The sequence below is a fragment of the Marmota flaviventris genome, chromosome 9 (genome assembly GCF_047511675.1).
Source record: "Marmota flaviventris isolate mMarFla1 chromosome 9, mMarFla1.hap1, whole genome shotgun sequence".
NCBI lineage: Eukaryota > Metazoa > Chordata > Mammalia > Rodentia > Sciuridae > Marmota > Marmota flaviventris.
The window spans coordinates 99,074,172-99,092,341 of NC_092506.1; the positions used below are offsets into that span (position 1 = coordinate 99,074,172).

The 18,170-nt window shown below is 35.0% G+C and overlaps 1 long non-coding RNA gene across 1 annotated transcript; it reads left to right on the forward strand.

Annotated features, from left to right (window-relative positions):
- Window positions 1–103: 103 nt before the first annotated feature.
- On the forward strand, window positions 104–6,312 carry LOC114089036 (uncharacterized). The gene is made up of 4 exons (XR_003582104.2): window positions 104–790; window positions 4,594–4,698; window positions 4,953–5,000; window positions 5,259–6,312. It is a non-coding gene; the product is annotated as an uncharacterized lncRNA (long non-coding RNA).
- The last annotated feature ends 11,858 nt before the right edge of the window (window positions 6,313–18,170 follow it).

Here is an 18,170-nt window from a genome sequence, read left to right on the forward strand (position 1 = left end):
GGCCAGATGGGGGGGAGTTAAGAACAGGGGTTTTGATTCAAACTCTGGATTCAAATCCAGACACCTGATATACTGAGCAGCTTCATCAGGTTCACTTCTCTGAAGTTGATAAAGGTACCTAACTCAAAAGAATTGTTAGAATTAAATTGAATGGTGATCTTACAGTGCTGAACACAGGGTTTAGTACATAGCGAGCACTTTGAATAATGGCTAACTAATGTTAATTGAGGATTTTACTCAGTGCAGAATCTCTGAAAAAGGGTACTATGATTGATTAGTTGTGACATCTGGAGGATGGTCTTTAACCCGAGTTTACAATGCCTGTGACTAACTACATCTTGCTGGGAACTGTTATAAACTCCACTAAGAGTGTGACCTTGACTTGGCTTAGTGTTTCCAACTAAAATTTGGCAAGATGGTCTTAGCCCTTACTTTAGACCTCAGGAATGTTATAAATTCCAATGCAAGAATAGATATGAAAACACTCGGCTGAGGAAATAGGTTCCCAGGAACCAGAAGCTGTTATTAATATCACAGGATTTCTCTACACACAACTGTCTGATTGATTTCATCTGTTGAACTGTTTGAGCCATGCCATTAAATTAGAAAAATTTTAACTACTGTCATTAATTTTAAATCTCTGTTGTACGAATAGCCACCTTTCTCATTTAATCCTTTGTTCTGTATCTTCATTATGTAGCAGAAATCTGTTGTGCTGGAATGAAGCTGGTGTTAGATGTTAGTAAAATGATTGTCAGCCTGTGAGATGAGCAAATCTGATCTGATGCAGGTCTGTATAAAGATAAGATGGTTCAGTGATTAGTTCATTATTTGGTAGTCTGCTTGAAAATAAACTTAAGTTTGTAGTGCTGGTATGTAGGGTTTCACAGGGGATTCCTAAAGCCTGTGAAATGAACTGCAGTACAAATTGATTTAAATATATCCGCATTTTGAAAAATGATCAGTGTGTTTGCTTGGACGAGCTGCTTGTTCCAGTGCTTTTGGGGCTTCTCATTTGGTGGTGGTTCTGTCAGTGAAGTAATAAATTATCGTGTAAGCTGTATTCTTAGGATCAGCCAGGTATCTTTGCCTACATTAAACACATGAGGTGAACAAGCCAGTCCTGTGATGATGCTGATCTCCAGTTATTGTCCTTCAGTGCTGTAGTCATTGTATTGAGTGTGGGCAAGAAAGATGCCCCTTAGAGTTTAGCCATAGGAGAGAAGAATGAAACCTGAGATGCCTGTGTTTTCTCATTTACAAAGCAATATATCTCTTTTGTTAGAAAAACCATCTTAAAAATTCATAGGGAAATTGATGTTTTGCAGAATTGGCTTTGTGCAAGCCTTAAAGAAAAAATAATAGCTGGTCATAATGTTCAGGTGCAGTTTTATCACATTGAATGCTTTATGGTAGTACTTGAATGTTCCAGGTTCGCTCAAGTGCCCTGATATTCTGAAAAATTAACAAGCAGTAGGAACAGTGGAAAATTGGTTGTTGCTCAGATAAACCACATGTAGCAGATTGATGAGGGCAAAAGCTGTTCTATTCCATTATTGATTGATGAGGGCAGGAGCTATTCTATTCTTTTAATTGTCTATGAGGGCAAAAGCAATTGTGCTGTGTATCAGTTGATACATATTGTGTATCTGTTATGACAATTGAGTTTTAATTATTTGAACAAAGCCTTTTATTTTTTTTGTTGATCATTATAAAGCCATAGATAGCTATGGTAGTAATGTAAATGAAGACAATTCTACTAGTTGAATATTCTCTATTGAGTAAAGGAATATTGAAACTTCAGAATCCTTGTGAAAACAAGGGATGTGCTTATTTATCCCACTAGAAAGCAGGCAGATGCAATAGTTGTTTTCACAATTGACATGTCAAGTTGAATGTATAGATCCTGAGACTTAACTTGGTCTTCAGGATAATTTAATCAGTTTAGTTTTGCGCCTGGGTTGTAATACCACTGATAATCTTAGACACAGAAAATAAGGGTATCTCAAAAGGAATAAACACTAGAAAATGGTAAGTTTGAGGAGTGTCAAGTAAAAGTTAATGTTCTTGTGCAAATAAGAACATATTTCATCAAGAGCCTCCAGAGTTCTTGGGGATCCACAATAAAGTTCATGATTTGGGTTGCACAAATACATTTGCCAAGGGACTTAATGCCACTGATCTGCATAATTAAAAATGATGAATTTCATGATATATATATTTTACCACACATACTCACATAAAACGTGTCATTTGCTACAACTCCTTTTTCAGAGTGATCCTGTTTTAGGACCAATATGTTAGAAACAACTTAGAGGAACTGAACTCTGGTACCCTTGCTTGTGTCATTAGGAAGAGTTAACTTCCTTTTGTTTCCCAATTTGGGATAACAGGAAATGGGCAATTTAGGGAGATGCTTTCTTTTATGTCAGCATCAAATTAGTATAAGGAATTGCTGGTTTTGTTTACAGAAAAAAGAAATTTAACAAAATACTGTTCTTTAGGAGCTGCCAACCTCCTCACCTCCAGATTGAACTACCTGAGATGGAGAAAGGAAGCTTCTGAATTCGGAGTTGGTTAGACTCCCTGGATAGCCTAGGTTGATAGGCTTATGTAACCCAGCCCTATTTTGTTCTTGTGGAAAAAAAAATTTGAGTTCCACTTAACTATCTTACCATTAATATTGAGCAACAGTGTTAATTGTTAAATTAGAGACTGTATACCAGTTTATGTGTTCACTTATGTTGGCTGTGCTTTTAGTTTAATAATTCATTTTTTCCTGCACATTCTCTTTATTACCCTAGAGGTTCTAAGGTATCCTGTTTTCATCATTCTGCCTTATTCTCTTTTAAAACGTGTGTGGAATAGTTGACATGATAACCCAATCATTTTATGTTCATAATTAACAAATAGCAGAAATAATTTCAGAATTGATAAGTAGCATAGCTACCTTCTTAAAGTGACTAGGACTCAAGGTTGCTATTGTTCTACTAGTGGTTTTGAAATATAAGCTTCTAGAAATGTGGGGGTTGGCATTATATGCTTTGGGGCTAACTCCTAGAAAACTTTGTTAAGGACACACACACACACACACACACACACACTTTGAAATTCCTTTCCTGTATTCCTCCTTGTTCTTCACAAATACTTTTACCATGCTTTCAGATTTAGCACAGATTTAAAATTTTCAGTGGTGATTTTTAAATCCTTCTGTCCCTTACACTTCCTTTCACTGTCCCTCACATGTCTTCCTAATAATATTTCTTAGTGCTTTTGCTCCCACAAAGTGGGTGGCTGGGTGTAGATTTTTGTGGAACCCTGGTTCCAGGATATTTTCTTTTTTACTGTTTTGCTTACCATGTCCAAATAAATAGCATTTATGTAACAGAAAAGTCAAAATGTAGAACATAAAAATTCAAATACACATGTATTCTCATACTTTTTTTATTAAAATAATAATGTAAAATGTGTGTAACACATGAAAGTAATAGCAAATACATACATATGTTGTATGTTTGATAAAGAAATTATGTGCATATATTTGTAATATGTAAAAATATTAAAAAGTGATAACATAAAAAAATAAAAAAAAGAAAACTTTGTTTTCTCTTCAGGCCTTCAGTGGTTGATTTACATAGCATTGGGTTTTATCAGTAGTAAACTTTCTGCATCATTTGTATTCACTTTAAATATTTCCAACTATTATTTTGCCAAAGGATGATGTTGAAAACTTTGTCTATGGGCTGGGGTTGTGGCTCAGTGGTAGAGCACATGCCTTGCATGTGTGAGGCACTGGGTCTGATCCTCAGTACCACATAAAAATAAATAAAGGTATTTTGTCCATCTACAATTAAAAAAATATAAAAAAAAACATTGTCTGCTATCACCATCATTTCATAAAAGAAGACATTTGAAATAGAATAAAAGATGCTTTAAAAGGTGCTTTAAATTAGATATATTTAGCTTTTAAATAATCCAATTGTGTCCTTACTTCATCATTCTTTAAATTGATTATAAAATACAAACTTAATCCTGGCAATCCTCGAGTTGGAGTTTGGGAATGAATGATGTATTTATGCCTGGGACTTCTCCCAAACCTTCTTCTGAAGCAACAGGAAAGAGAGAGAAGCTATGTGCTATACTACCAAAATAATATTTATTGCCTATTATTAATGAAAGTATGAAAAATATCCTCATAATAGTCTACTTGAGATAAAATTAGGTATTAATGATTAGTGCATCAAATGAAAATAGTTATCTTTTACACCACTGCTGACCTTTTGCATCTTTCCAGGTGATTCTAGGAATGTTGCAAATTCTTGGTTATTTAACGTTTGTTTTCTAGTTTTAACATTCTGAAATTAATTGACCTTTAGACATGTTTAAACATTGGCTTTCTGTTGATGGATGGAGAGAGGACAGGTTTGAGTTTAAAATTATTTGAGTTTCAGATGTTACCTGAAAAAATTTAAAATAATTTCATTTGATTAAATTCTAAATCTAGTGTAGATTTAGAATTTAGAATATAGATAAATCTTTTCTATGGTTAAGGACTTAAACACATCCCTATCTACATGGAGTTTGTTTTAGCAGGTTGGACAATACTTAAGAAAGAATTGTGCTATTAAATGAAGAGGTGTACTAGTGAAGATTAATGGTGTCTGGACTGGAGGAGGAAAGGCTGCTTTAAACAGGATGGTAAGTGCCGGTTGCTTTGATGAGGTGACATTTTAGTCTAATCTAGAAAGGTGGGAAGTAGGCTGTGGGAAATGTAGAAAACAGTGATCTTTAGGTAGCAAAGAATTTGTTCTATTCTGGGAACTGTCAGAAAGTCCACTTGGATGAAGTGTAATGAACTAAGGGAGAAGGGAGCCCTCCGGGCTTCATTTAATAGAGCCCTAGTAAGTATTCCTAATGAATAAATGAATGAGCGAGTATTGGTTTTTTTACAGCTTTAATTCTGTCACGTCCTATGGCAGACCCAAAAAAAGAAGATGATGGTGAGTAAGGAATGGATATTACTGGGGATGATGGACCAACTGGTCAGCTCAGTTACTCTAGATAGTGCTTCATTTGGGTGCCAAGTTACAGGTTCAGAGTTTGGTTTTGTTAATACATCAACAGTAGATTAATCCTTGGGGAGGAACTTATTTCAACCAAGGACAAGGGACTGATAATGTAATTTGGAATGTTGATCAGTTTACATTGGGGTTTTCAAAAAGTTATTTTGATGTTAAATAATGTTTTTTTTTTCATAGTCTCCTTGGAGCTGGTAAAGAGTGAATAATGGAAGAAAGGACTCAAATCTGAGTACATACTTCAAGAAAGCAAGGAAAAAGATGGCCACTGGGAGCCCCTTTGGCTAATGACCTGTAGGAGATGTGATGACTGATTAGTTTTTTAGGTTTTCTTTTTATACATTACCATTCATGACTTAAAAAAATTTATTAAATGCCTGTTGTCTAGCATCAGCTTTAGTTAGCAAAGCATAATTCAGAGAAGAGGAATGTGGAAAGTTTTAGTAATAAACTGACCCATGGTTTTCAGCAACCATAGAACAGCAGTCATCACTGTGACAACCAAGATAAAAGACCCTGACAGGAATCCTTAAACACTAAGGTGAGACTCAAAATTTCCTGCAGGATAAGGAGAAGCTTGATTTATTTCTTTTATTTTTAAATATTTTTTAGTTATAGATGGACATAATACTTTTATTTATTTTTTATGTGGTGCTGAGTATTGGACCCAGTGCCTCACATATGCAAGGCAAGTGCTCTACCACTGAGCTACAACCCTAGCCCTTTGATTTTTTAAATTAGATATTAAAGTAAAAGTCTGAAGTTCTGGAACTATTTATGTTTTTCACATTTACAAATGTTTTTCTTAAAGCAACGGAAAACAGCATGTTGAATTAATTAGGAAATAGAGTAAAATGGTTACAGGACTTTCTAAAAGTGAATGTATTTCGAATAAGATGTAAAGTAGCTGTCAGGAGTAAAAGAACAACTTTGAATGGCTGGCTGTATTCTGCATGTGTACTTTTTAACTTGATACAAGCAGTATTGATATAAATATTTTCTAATTTTTACACCATACTATGTTTATGAGGCTATATGTTATTTCTAGGCATTTAACTTACGAAATTTCACTATTTAAAATATTTCTTTATGTTCTCCATTGTAGTAATTGGTACCGCATCCAACATTGCTATGAACATCTTTGTACTTGTACCCTTATAGTCCTGTGTAAGATTATCTCTGCAGTATGTAGCAGGGAATAGTACTTTAGGTCATTAAACAGTCCTACACTTAATGTCTGCAAATACTAACAACATTTTCTCCCCAGTGGCTGTAACTCTTTAATTGTAACCAGAAATATTATTATTTCCTAGATCTTTGGCAGTACTTGGAATTAATATGAATTATATTCTTTGTCATTTTATGTGTATTTCTTTAATTTGTTTTTTTCTAAATACCAGTGAGCTTGAGTGTATCTTCATATGTATTGCAGTTTGGATTTCTTTTTTTGTAAATTATTTATTCATACCTTTGTCCATTTTTCTGTGGACTTTCTGAATTTTTTTTCTTCATGATTTTCATTGCAGTTATTTATTCCAGATCTTTTGTCTATCTCTTGGCTTTGGGTGTGGTGACCTTCTTTAAACGTGGACTTTTAATGTTGCTCTGGTAAAGTCTATCATTTTCCTCTGTAAGGCTTGTTCCTTTAAAATACTGCATAGGAAATAGTTTTTACTTTAAGATGATATTTACCCTTTTAATTGACTTTATATTTTAATTATTCACGTTTTGATTTTTAATACTTTTGAAGCCCATGTTTGGAGATTACGTGAGGCAAGGATCAGACTAATTTTTTTTCCAAAGAATGCTCCCATCTTTCCATCATCATTTGCTAAATAATCCATCCTTAGCTCACTGATTTGTTGTACCTACTCTGTAATGCATTTGGTTTTCCTTTTCAGATAGGTCTCTTCTGGACTTTTAATGGTATTGGTCTTTGATTTTATGCCACTGTTTTTCTTACTGTTGTTTTATACTGTGTCTTTTATGATTCTTTTAGTTGGATCATGATTATTCTGGGTTTCTTATGTGCGTTTGTAGGTCCCCTTCAAATAATGACACTTTATCTTTTGCTTTCTAATTGTTTTTGCCTATTATTTCATTTTTAAATTTTATTAGCTAGAATGTCATTTACTATGTTCAACAGTACTTATAGTGGGGATATTTTAATCTTCTTGTTGGGCTTAAATATGTTAAAAAATTTAATCAGTAATTATGGTATTTGCTTTAGGGCATTAATAAATAAAGACTTCAAGTTAATGAAGTTCTGTTCTATACCTAGTTTTTTTTTTTTTTTTTTTTTTTAACTGTAATGTTGAACTGAATTGCCTTTCCTATGTCTATTGATGTGCTTTCTTCAATCATTCCTGTGGTAAAGTACATAATTTTCTGGTATTATCTGCATTTCTAAAACAAACAAATATTATAGGATTTTTTTTTTCAAACACTATTGGATTTAGTTAGCTGATGATTTAGAGAGTTAACTGTCCAAGTGTGTAATGAAATTGGTTTATATAATTTCCTTTTCTACACTGTCCTCATCTGATTGTTTTTAAGATATGACAAACCTGAAAAATGATCAGGCAGTTTTCACATATTTTCTAGTTTTGAGTCAATTTATATTATTATTATTATTATTTTGTTTGTTTTTTATTTCTTGACACCTTTTATTATTTATAAAAATCAGCACTATCTATTATCTAACTGCAATTTCTCCCACTGACAATTTATCTCAAAATGAAATCATATTACTATCATTAAAATATAATTCATATAACCTCTGTGTAGAAAAAGTAGATCCTGAGAGTACTTCATGAATAAATAGTGGCACTGCTATGTGTCTAGATAACAAAGGGATGCATGGTAATATGAAATGCCAATGCCTGTTCTTTTATTTAAGCAACATGTATTTGTAGAGCACCTTCTAGCTACAAAGGCTCCTTGGAATTCAGCAATGAAGAAAACTGGCATGGCTCCTTGTCCTCAGGGAGCTCACGTTCTAGTGCAGAGATAGAGGGCTTTTCATATTGTCCTACCATCTCCAATATGGATGTATGAAACACTTTAAAAACTTAAAAATGTAATAGATAATTATATAATAAGAATATAATTATTATGTTAATTATAAAAACAATTATAATAACAATTATAATATTAATATGACATGTAAGCTCTAGGTTATTATTTGCATCCTATTTTAAAGCACCTGAGCTGATTTTGTTGAAATATTCAGAACTGAAGCTCAGGACTTAATAGGTTAAGATGGGCTAGTAAGTTCCATAGAGAAGACTTCTGAGGGCAAAGAGACCAAATGATAGAGTACATGCTTGTCAGGGAGACTAGAAGAGATTTGCAGTGCAGGTAAATGCTGAAAATGACAGAGGACCAGCTGGGTGAAATGGAGGCTAGAGGAAGGAGGCCCCAGATTGACGCTGTGTGCCTGGTAGTACAGCATGTCCAGCTCAGCTAGTCACTGGCCTGACACAGGGGGCATTCAGTGATGTGCCCACTGACCGAGGTGAAAAGAAGGACTACTCCCTGGCATTTGTTAAAGTTCAAATCTTTTTGATCCTACTCTAGAGTAAATTTATACTATGTAGCAATGGTGTGATCCAGTTTGACAGGACTTTTCTGTAAAACCATTGGAGCAAATTAAAAGAAAATAATTTTCATTTCAATTTGTTTAATATTTATTGGCCTATTTAAGTTTTCTGTTTCATGATGTGATAATTTTGTAGTTGATGTATTTTTTCCAATCTGTTTATTGTATGTTTTCAAAAATATTTGGACATAGGTTTTTTTTTTAAATAGTAGAAATTTTAGAATCATTATAACTATAATTGGTCCCCTTATTTACATATAGTTTGCTTATTTACAATTTATTATTATTTTGTTGAACTATTCCTTGAAGTTGTAAAAAGTCTTTTTTTTTTTTTGGCGGGGGTACTGGGATTGAACTAAGGGGCACTCGACCACTGACCCCAGCTGTATTTTGTATTTTCTTTAGAGACAGGGTCTCATTGAGTTGCTTAGTGCCTTCCTTTTGCCGAGATTGGCTTTGAACTTGTGTTCCTCCTGTATCAGCCTCTCAAGCTGCTATCAGCCTCTCAAGCTGCTGGGATTACAGGTGTGTGCCACCATGCCCAGCTATAAAAGTCATTTTTAAAGGAGCTTTAGTTATATTAATCTTTCTTGCTTTCTTCTTTTTCTTTTCTTTTCTTTCTTTCTTCTTCTTCTTCTTTTTTTTTTTTTTTTTGCTTTTTATTGTCTTCTACTTTTTTTTCTTTATTTCTTTTTTGGGGGGTGGTATGTACATGTTAACAGTTTGGCTATGAGGTGTCCCTCAAAAGCTCCTGTTAATGCAGGAGTATTTATTTATTTTGAGAGAGAGAGAGAGAGAGAGAGAGAGAGAGAATTTTTTAATATTTATTTTTTAGTTTTCGGCGGACACAACATCTTTGTTTGTATGTGGTGCTGAGGATCGAACCCGGGCTGCACGCATGCCAGGCGAGCGCGCTACCGCTTGAGCCACATCCCCAGCCCCAATGCAGGAGTATTTAGAGGTGAAATGATTAAATTATGAGAGCTAACCTAACCAGTCCATTCTAGTTTGAAAGGATGGACTGAGTACTAACTGTAGGCAGATGGGCTGTGGCTGGAGGAATTGATTCAATGGGGTTGTGCACTGAAGGATATTCTTTCTGGGGCTCTTTCTCTTTCCTCCCTCCCCTTTTTCTCTTGCTTCTTAGCTACCATGATCTGAGAAACTTCCCTCTGATCTGCTCTGGCCCGGATGTGCTACCTCACTGTGAGACCACAGCAGTGGAGTTGGCTCTCTGTGAACTTGAAACCTCTGAAACTGAGCCACAAATGAACTTTTCTCCTTTAAGTTGTTGTTGTCAGGTATTATGATCATAGCAATGAAAAAGCTAAGACAAATTGGTCAGAGAAGTGCAGTCATTGCCATGTTTAGACTGACCATGTGGTTGAGAAACATTTGAAGTTGGTTTGCAGAAAGAATATTGAAAAGTTTAGAATGTGTGCCGGAAAGGCTTTAGAATATTGTAAATTGAGCTTGATGGATGATTCTGGTGTGAGCTTGATGAATATGAACTGTGTTCATGAGGTTTCAGAGGGGAATGAGGACTCTAATGGAAGTTGGACTAGAGGCCACTTGTGTTATATTATGGCAGAGAGCTTGGCTACATGTTATCTATGTTCTCAGACTTTGAAACTGAATTTAAAAGTGATGGATTAAGTAATCTGGCAGAGGAAATTTCAGGGCAGCACAGCATTCAGTCAGTGGCATGGACATTGCTGGAAGCAGTTAGCTAGGTTCACTATGAGAATTGGGAGCAGAAAGCAGAGCTAAAGGGTTTCTAAAACTTGGAGATTGGCCATAAAAGTGTGTGTGTGTGTGGCGGGGAAGCTGGGGGCAAGGAAGGTGTGCTTGTAGAAGAGATTACAGCCCCTAAATAGGTCTTCTGTGCTTACATAAGAGACAATAGAAGAGATGCCTCTATGGCATTTTAGGAATTTGCAAGACCACACCCACCACAGGCTCCAGAGTATAGAAAATTCCTTGGAAAGGAGATCATGAAGGACCCTTGCTCACACAGGGAGGCCTAGGAAGTTGTTTCATTGTGGTTTGCAGTGCAGGCACTCAGAGGTCTCCACAGTCATGATTCCAGGAGTCCCAGATAATGTGCAGGCTCACACCAGCTCTTGACATCATCCATATGGTGCTTGCTGGTGCTTCAGGAAAGTAGGATGCGGGTGTTAAGAGGGTCATCGAGGCTTCCATTGAGATTTCAGAGGAAGCCCTGGGAGACTAGGCAAAGTCTAGCAGAGTCAGAGTTCCTTCAGACAGCCCCTGAGAGGGTGATGCATGAAAAACTGTGAAGGTGAAGCCAGGGCTGGAATGGAGACCGCAGAAATTAAGAAATCCCAGTAGTGTGGACTGTCCACTGAGAAAAGCTTCTGTCTTTGGAGAGAGCCAAGCTAATGGCCACTGCAACCAGCAAGACCAATGTTTGGGGCTGCCCAAGCTCTTTGGAAGTAATATCTCAGCCATATGTCCTAGATGCTATACATGGTGTTACTGGATCTGTTTGCCTGGCTGGGCTTTGATTTTGCTTTGCTTTCCCTTCTTCCTATGCCTCTGTTCCTTCCTTTTGGAATGATAATGTTAATTCTGTGCCACTGTATATTGGGTATATGTAACTTGTTTTCAATTTTTACAGGGGATCACAGCCAAGCATTTTGCCTTGAGTCTCAGAGGAGACTTTGAACTTGGACTGAACTTTTGGGTAATGCTTAAGCTATTAAGACAGGGGAATCTTAGATGATGAAGTAAATGCATTTTGCACTGTGAGTTGGACATGAGCTTTGGGAGTCGGGGTGAAATGTTTTGGATTGGATATGAGATTTCTTCTAAAAGCTCCTGGTAATACAGGAATATTCAGAGATAAAATGATTGCATTATGAGAGCTGTTACCTAGTCAGTCTATTCTAGTTTGAATGGAATGACTGGTTGGTAACTGTGGGCAGGTGGGGTGTGGAAGGAGGAGATAGGTCATGTCCTGGAAGGGTGCATCTTCCTATGGCCCCGCTCCCCTCTCTCCTCTGCTTCCAACCCTGCCATGAGTTGAGTATCTGTCCTTTGCCGGGCTGGTCACCATGAGCCTAGAGCAATAGAGTTTGCTGTTTGTGGACTAAGACCTCTAAAATCATGAGTTCCAAATAAACTCCCCTTCCTCCTGCCCAAGTTGTTCTTGTCAGGTATTTTGGTCACAGGGATCAAAAGCTAACTAATTGCCTCCACCCCCATCTCTGGTTTTGCTTTCCATGGTTTCAGTTACTTTTAGTCAACAAGAAGTAAGGGTGAGTACAGTATAATAAGATACATTGAGAAAGAAGAGGAAAGACCACATAACATCCACATAACTAATTTTTACAGCATATTATTATAATTGTTCTATTATGCTATTGTTAATCTCTTACTGCATCTAATTTATAAATTAAATTTTATTAAAAATGTGTACATATAGGAGAAAAAGTATATAAAGTTAAGTACTATCTGTGCTTTCAGGCATTCATTGGAAGGTGTTAGAATATATCCCCTGCAGGAATGGGGGGACTACTGTACTCTTGAATATGCCTCAATTGTGCTTTGTTTTTAACTTTTCTTATTTTATGATAAATGTATTAAGAACCACAGAATGAGCATGTACATTCAACACTGTTCCCAAGAACTTCAGGATGAACCTTTTCAATAACATAATAAAGAGTTAAACATCAAGAGTTTGGAATCATTTAGAGAATATTTACTGAGAATAACACAATCAAGCTATAAATCAGAATTTAAGGAAAAACTTGAACAGTATCATGTAGTTCCAAATAACTCAGGTCACAGAAAAATAGAGATGGAAAATATTTGAAACTGAAGATCATGGAAAGAGCACAGAGAATTTTTAGGAAATAAGTAGTACTTAAGGTGACAACTGCAGCTATAAAACTATGGGTAAAAATTATTGAAATAGTAAGATAAAAGGAATAATAAAACTGACCAACTTTTCACTGCAGTTTGAAGAAAAAAAGAACACAAAGAACCAGTATTAGGAATGAAAAGATTCAAGATGCTGCAAACAGGGAAAAGACAAAAAAATAATGTACACAACATATAGTATCAGGCTATAAATACCTATGATAACCATTTTATATCTATTAAATGGCAAAGAAATCAGAGACCTGGCATTACCAAATATCAGAGAGGATGTGGATCAGTGGCATCACTTAAGATTGGCTGGCAGGAATGTAGGTTGTAGCCGTTTTATGAATCATTTTGGCAATAATAGTAAAACATTTACATACTTATCTGCCAAGCACTTCCATATCTAGGTTCAGAAGAAACTGGTAAGTATATACTAGGAGACATGCACAAAAACTATAGCAGCATTGTTTGTTAGAGTGAGAACTTTGAAGTAATCCTGATGCTTATGAATAAGAATGGATGATATATATTCTTAATATTGTATAGCTATCAAAATTATTGAACTATATGCTAAAATTCAGCCACATAATGTTGAGCGAAATAAGTTCCAAAGGTTAAATGTACTTAATTTTCAAAGTTAGAGCAACTTAAACTAAGCAATATGCTCCTCAGGGGTGTGTGTTTCTATAGAGAGGTGTATCAGGAATCATTACAAGACTCAAAATATTTTGGGTGAAAGAAGTGGGGGATAAGCTGGAGGAAAATCAGAGGTATATAAAATGTCAGTTTTCTAGTTTCTATATTGATTTCAGTGTTTATTTTTATAAAAGGGCTTGAATGAGCTATGACTAGAGTGCTGTGAAACAGATTAAGAGATCAGGAAAAATTGTATGAGCATCTTAATAGGTGTAGAAAATCATTTGGTAGAATTCAAAATTCACTCTTGATTAAAGAAAAAAAAAATCAGGAGTTCAAGACAATTTACTTAGCCCAGTAAAGAGTATCTACAGACCACACTACTACAACCATTAGACATTTTTTTTAAAAAAAAATTACATCTTTATAGTTATGTATAGTAGTTGGTTCATCCTGACAAACTCAGACATGTAAGGAATAGACGTTTGTAGTGATGAGAGTGTAAATCATCATTAACAAGACTGGGAACTTATGAAGGGTGCCTACTACCAATTCTGTTATCATTCTGGAAGCAGTCATAGTAGTCAACAAAGAGGAAAAAGATGTAGGATTGGGAGGGAAATATTAACACTGTCATAATACTTAGATGATTTGATTATAGAAACCTTGAAAGAATATACAAAATATTTTTTAGAAATAAGAACTTATTAAGTTGGTCAGATACAAAATCCAGTATACAAAAATCAGTTGCATTTTAATGTGTCAGAAAATATTGCTTAGAAAATTAAAACTTAAAAACATACTGTTTACAATAACATAGAATAACATGAAATACGTGGATACATTCAGCAAAGCCACACAATACCCTAATGGAGAAAATGATAGAACTGTGGTGGTTTCTATGACATTGTAGTAAAAACAAGATCTAGAGCTATCTGTAGCAACGTGGATAAATTCAGTGTTGAGCAAAATAGGTTCAACTTGCATAACATGATTAAACTTCAAGGTAAGAGGAGACAAAACTAAGCAGTGTAGGAATATTTACATAAGTAAAAAAACTATAAGGGGATCAAACTAAAGAGAGTGGATGTGGGGAGGATGTGATTGGAAGAGGACTGCACAGGGGTTTCCTAAGTTTTGGGCAGTATTTCCTTTAAATGTGTTCACTCAGGTGTTTTATTCTTTATAGCCATGTTTTATTTCCATAAGTATATAGTTTATTTTATAATAAAAGTACAGTGAGATGTTAAAATGACACTGTATGAAGACCTTAACAAATGTGTGAATTAGAGAAAATTACTCAATGTTTATTATTCATTGTTATTGCAATAATATAAAAATGTTTTCCTCTATAATTGTAGCTGCATCCCACAAATATTTCAGTCATGCTTTATTTAGCTTGAAGTCTTAAAAATTCCCCTCATGCTTTTCTCATTAAAATAAATGTTAACTAGTAGATTTTAGGCATAAAGGATTGTCCAATCTATTTTTTTCTTCCCTTTTTTAATAGTAGTGCTGCATTTGGTTTCCAAAACATAGTCTCTAGGAAGGTAATTTTGATGACAGTTATTGAATAAATTTGTTATTTGCAGCTTGAAACAACAAAGTGTATTTAGATGAATAAAAAAATAGCTTTATGGAAATTTCTGCTTTTGTCTTCTCCCTTTCCCTATTATATCTTTGATTTTAGTGTTTCCAGTTTTGATAGCCTCTTTCTAGACCTATTAACTATAATGATATTACTGAGTGGGCTGATTTTGACCACTACTTGCAGTATACAAGAGTGCCATTTCTCTTGTCCATTGATGAGCAGCATTGGAAAATGTTCAAAGATAATTTTTGACAATTTGAAGGAATACACATACACATATTCCACTATGCTTATTCCTTTACTTATAAAGTTTAACTTTTTTAAAGATTTTTTTTAGTAGTTGATAGACCTTTATTTTATTTATATGTGGTGCTGAGAATTGAACCCAATGCCTCACACATGCCAGGCAAGTGTGCTACCGCTGAGCCACAGCCTCAGCCCTAAAGTTTAATATTTTTATATGTAAATGTCCAGTTGTCACTCTGTTGGGAGTCGCCCTGGCTCCAAAGACTAACTTCCCCATCCCCCAAGAAGAGCTGTCCAATGGTGAGCCCTGCTGGCTCACATGATCCTTACCCACCAATCAGACTAGCCCTGCTGGCTCACCTGATCCTTACCATGCCAACTGTCAAATCACCCCTGGCTCTGTAAATATGCAGAGCTGTTCCTCAATAAAATTTGCTCCTACGACAAGCCTTGTTTGTTCTTTCACACTCTACGTAAATTTTTATGTCCTTTACTGTTTTCTATTATAGAAGCAGTGTTTTCTTTTAATTTGTAAAACCTATTTATATATTTAAGCCTGTGTCATTTCTTATTGCAAACCTCCAATTTAGTATTTGCTTTTTAATTTTAACTTTCTTTTACTTTCCTTCTTATTCTTCTTCAGGAGCAAATACCCATTGCTGCCTTCTTATTTCATCTAGAGTAGTTAGTCTTCTTTTATTACAGGGAGAAGATGATCATTTAGCAGTGATGATGTAGTTCAGATTGCAGAATTGAACCGAAGGTTTAAGTATTTGAGCTCTGATCCTCACCGTTTTCGTAAGTCAGTGAATGTCATATCTATTCAAGCTACTTTGGAATAATAGATTACTGAAATATAATCTTCTGTATGATGTAATAGTGACTCCAAATGTAAACATCAAGAAAACATAACCTTCTGGTTCCCTGTGGAAATTTTATCTCAAGTGACTTCAAAATATTGCACATACTTTATTGGAAAACATCTATCAATAGTAAAAGCATAACATTGACATTTGTCGAAGATTGGAGCTTTAGAACTTTAATTTACTAATCTGTAAATTGCTATTATTTTGATGTTGTTATGATAAAATTGCAGGGTTTTTGTTTTTTATGTTTCCATTTGTACTATGAGTTTCTAAGCACATTGATTTTCTTCTAAATCTAATCTGTTTCACATTTTTTTTTTTTTTTTTATACCAGGGATTAAACCCGGGGTACTTAGCTACTGAGTCACATCCCCAGCCCATTTTAAAGTTAATTTTTTTTTTTTTTTAAATTTAGAGACAGGGTCTTGCTAAGTTGCTCAAGGCCTCACTAAATTGCTGAGGCTGGTTTTTAACTTGGGATCTTCCTGCCTCAGACTCCCGAGCTGTTGGGATTATAGGAGTGTGCCACTGCACCTGCCTCTGCCTTTGTTCACGTTTTTAACTGAGAAAAGCTAAATCATTTCTTTAGGAGAAGAAAAAGATTTATTCTAATCCTAAAAATATGTAGGTAGAGGTCTGGGAAATATGTAAGCCTGTACAAACTTCTCCAAGGTCTTAAAACTGCTTAAGATGATCCCAAAGTAGGACACAATACTAAATAGGCCCTGGAAATAGAGAAGGCCATCCATGTGCCACAATACCAGAGACCATCTACTATGATATATGATGAGCCTTTACACAACATTAGAATTTACCTGCAATATCACTTTTTAAATTATCAGAATCCCAGAAACTATGTAGAGGAAATTATGAGAGAATACTGATAATTTATAGGGATGAGAGCTGGAGGTCAGGGTGGGCAGTGGGATAGAAAATGAGCACTCTGTGCTCTCAATCAATAGCACTTGAAGCAGTTGACTTGGGAGACCCAAGGGTAAGTATGACTATGTCAAGTAGTAATCTTGAGGGGCAATGGAATTTCTTGCTGATTGTGCTGGGCTTTTGCCTGGTGTAGGAGCAGTGACTCTAGAAAGGAGAAAGAGCCATATAACCATAGCCACAGAACAATTATTAAACAGATGCTTTGTAGACTTATTATTTTCTATTTACTGTTTTACATTGGTTTTAATCCAAGGGATATTTTGATATGTCTATAGACATTTTTAGTTCTCACAGCTGGTAAGAGGGCTGCTACTAGCATCTAATTGGGTTAGAAACTAAGTATTCTGTCAAACATTCTAAAATGCATATGATAGTCTCCACAACAGAGAATTATCAGGTCCCAAATGTAAGTAGTGCCAAGATTCTGAAACCTTGTTTTAAATATTTAGCAAACATTAATTCTTTTAACCTTCATAGCAACCCTGTGAAAGCTCATTGCAAGTGAGGAATGTGACTTGCCCAAAGTCAGGTATCTAAGAGAAAGTGTAGGTCAAAGGACAACAGGATGCTATTATGGAAATGCAGGCATTAAAGACAGGAGTTATTACATTAAAACTAGTCTAAGTAAAATTGAAGATAAAATTATTTTCAGAGAGATTGAGTCTTTTTAATGGAAATGTATAATTTATGATGGAAATATTTTAGTTATGAAACTTTAAACGGTAATAATAACATGAAGCAAAACAAATATGTAAATAACAATTGAAATGCAATAGTTTTTTAAAAATGTCTTAATGAAGTATAACCAACATACAATAAATTGCACTAACTTCAAGTGTAGAAGTGATAAATTTTGATATGTCTATACCTATGTGATTATTGCCACAGTCAAGATAATCAATATGTCCATGCCTCCAGAAGAGTCTTTATACATATTTATAATTCCTCCTTCTATTAAGCCTCCTGTCCTTCTTGGTCAACCTACTGCACTATAGATGACTTTGCATTTTCTGAAGTTTTTACATGATGAAATTATATGTATATATGCACTCTTTGTTTTGCTTATCTCCCTTCACACCCATATTTTGTAAGTCATCCATGTTGCAAGTGTCAATAATTCATTCCTTTTTATTGCTAAGTAGTGTTCCATCATATAGATATACCACAATTTGTTTATCCATTCCCCTTTTGGTGGATATTTGGGTTGTTTCCAGTTTGAGACTATTTATAAATAAAGATGCTACATACATTCATGAATAAATCTTTGTATGGACATATAATTTTGTTTCTTTTGGTAAAATACCTAGGAACTAAAGGGC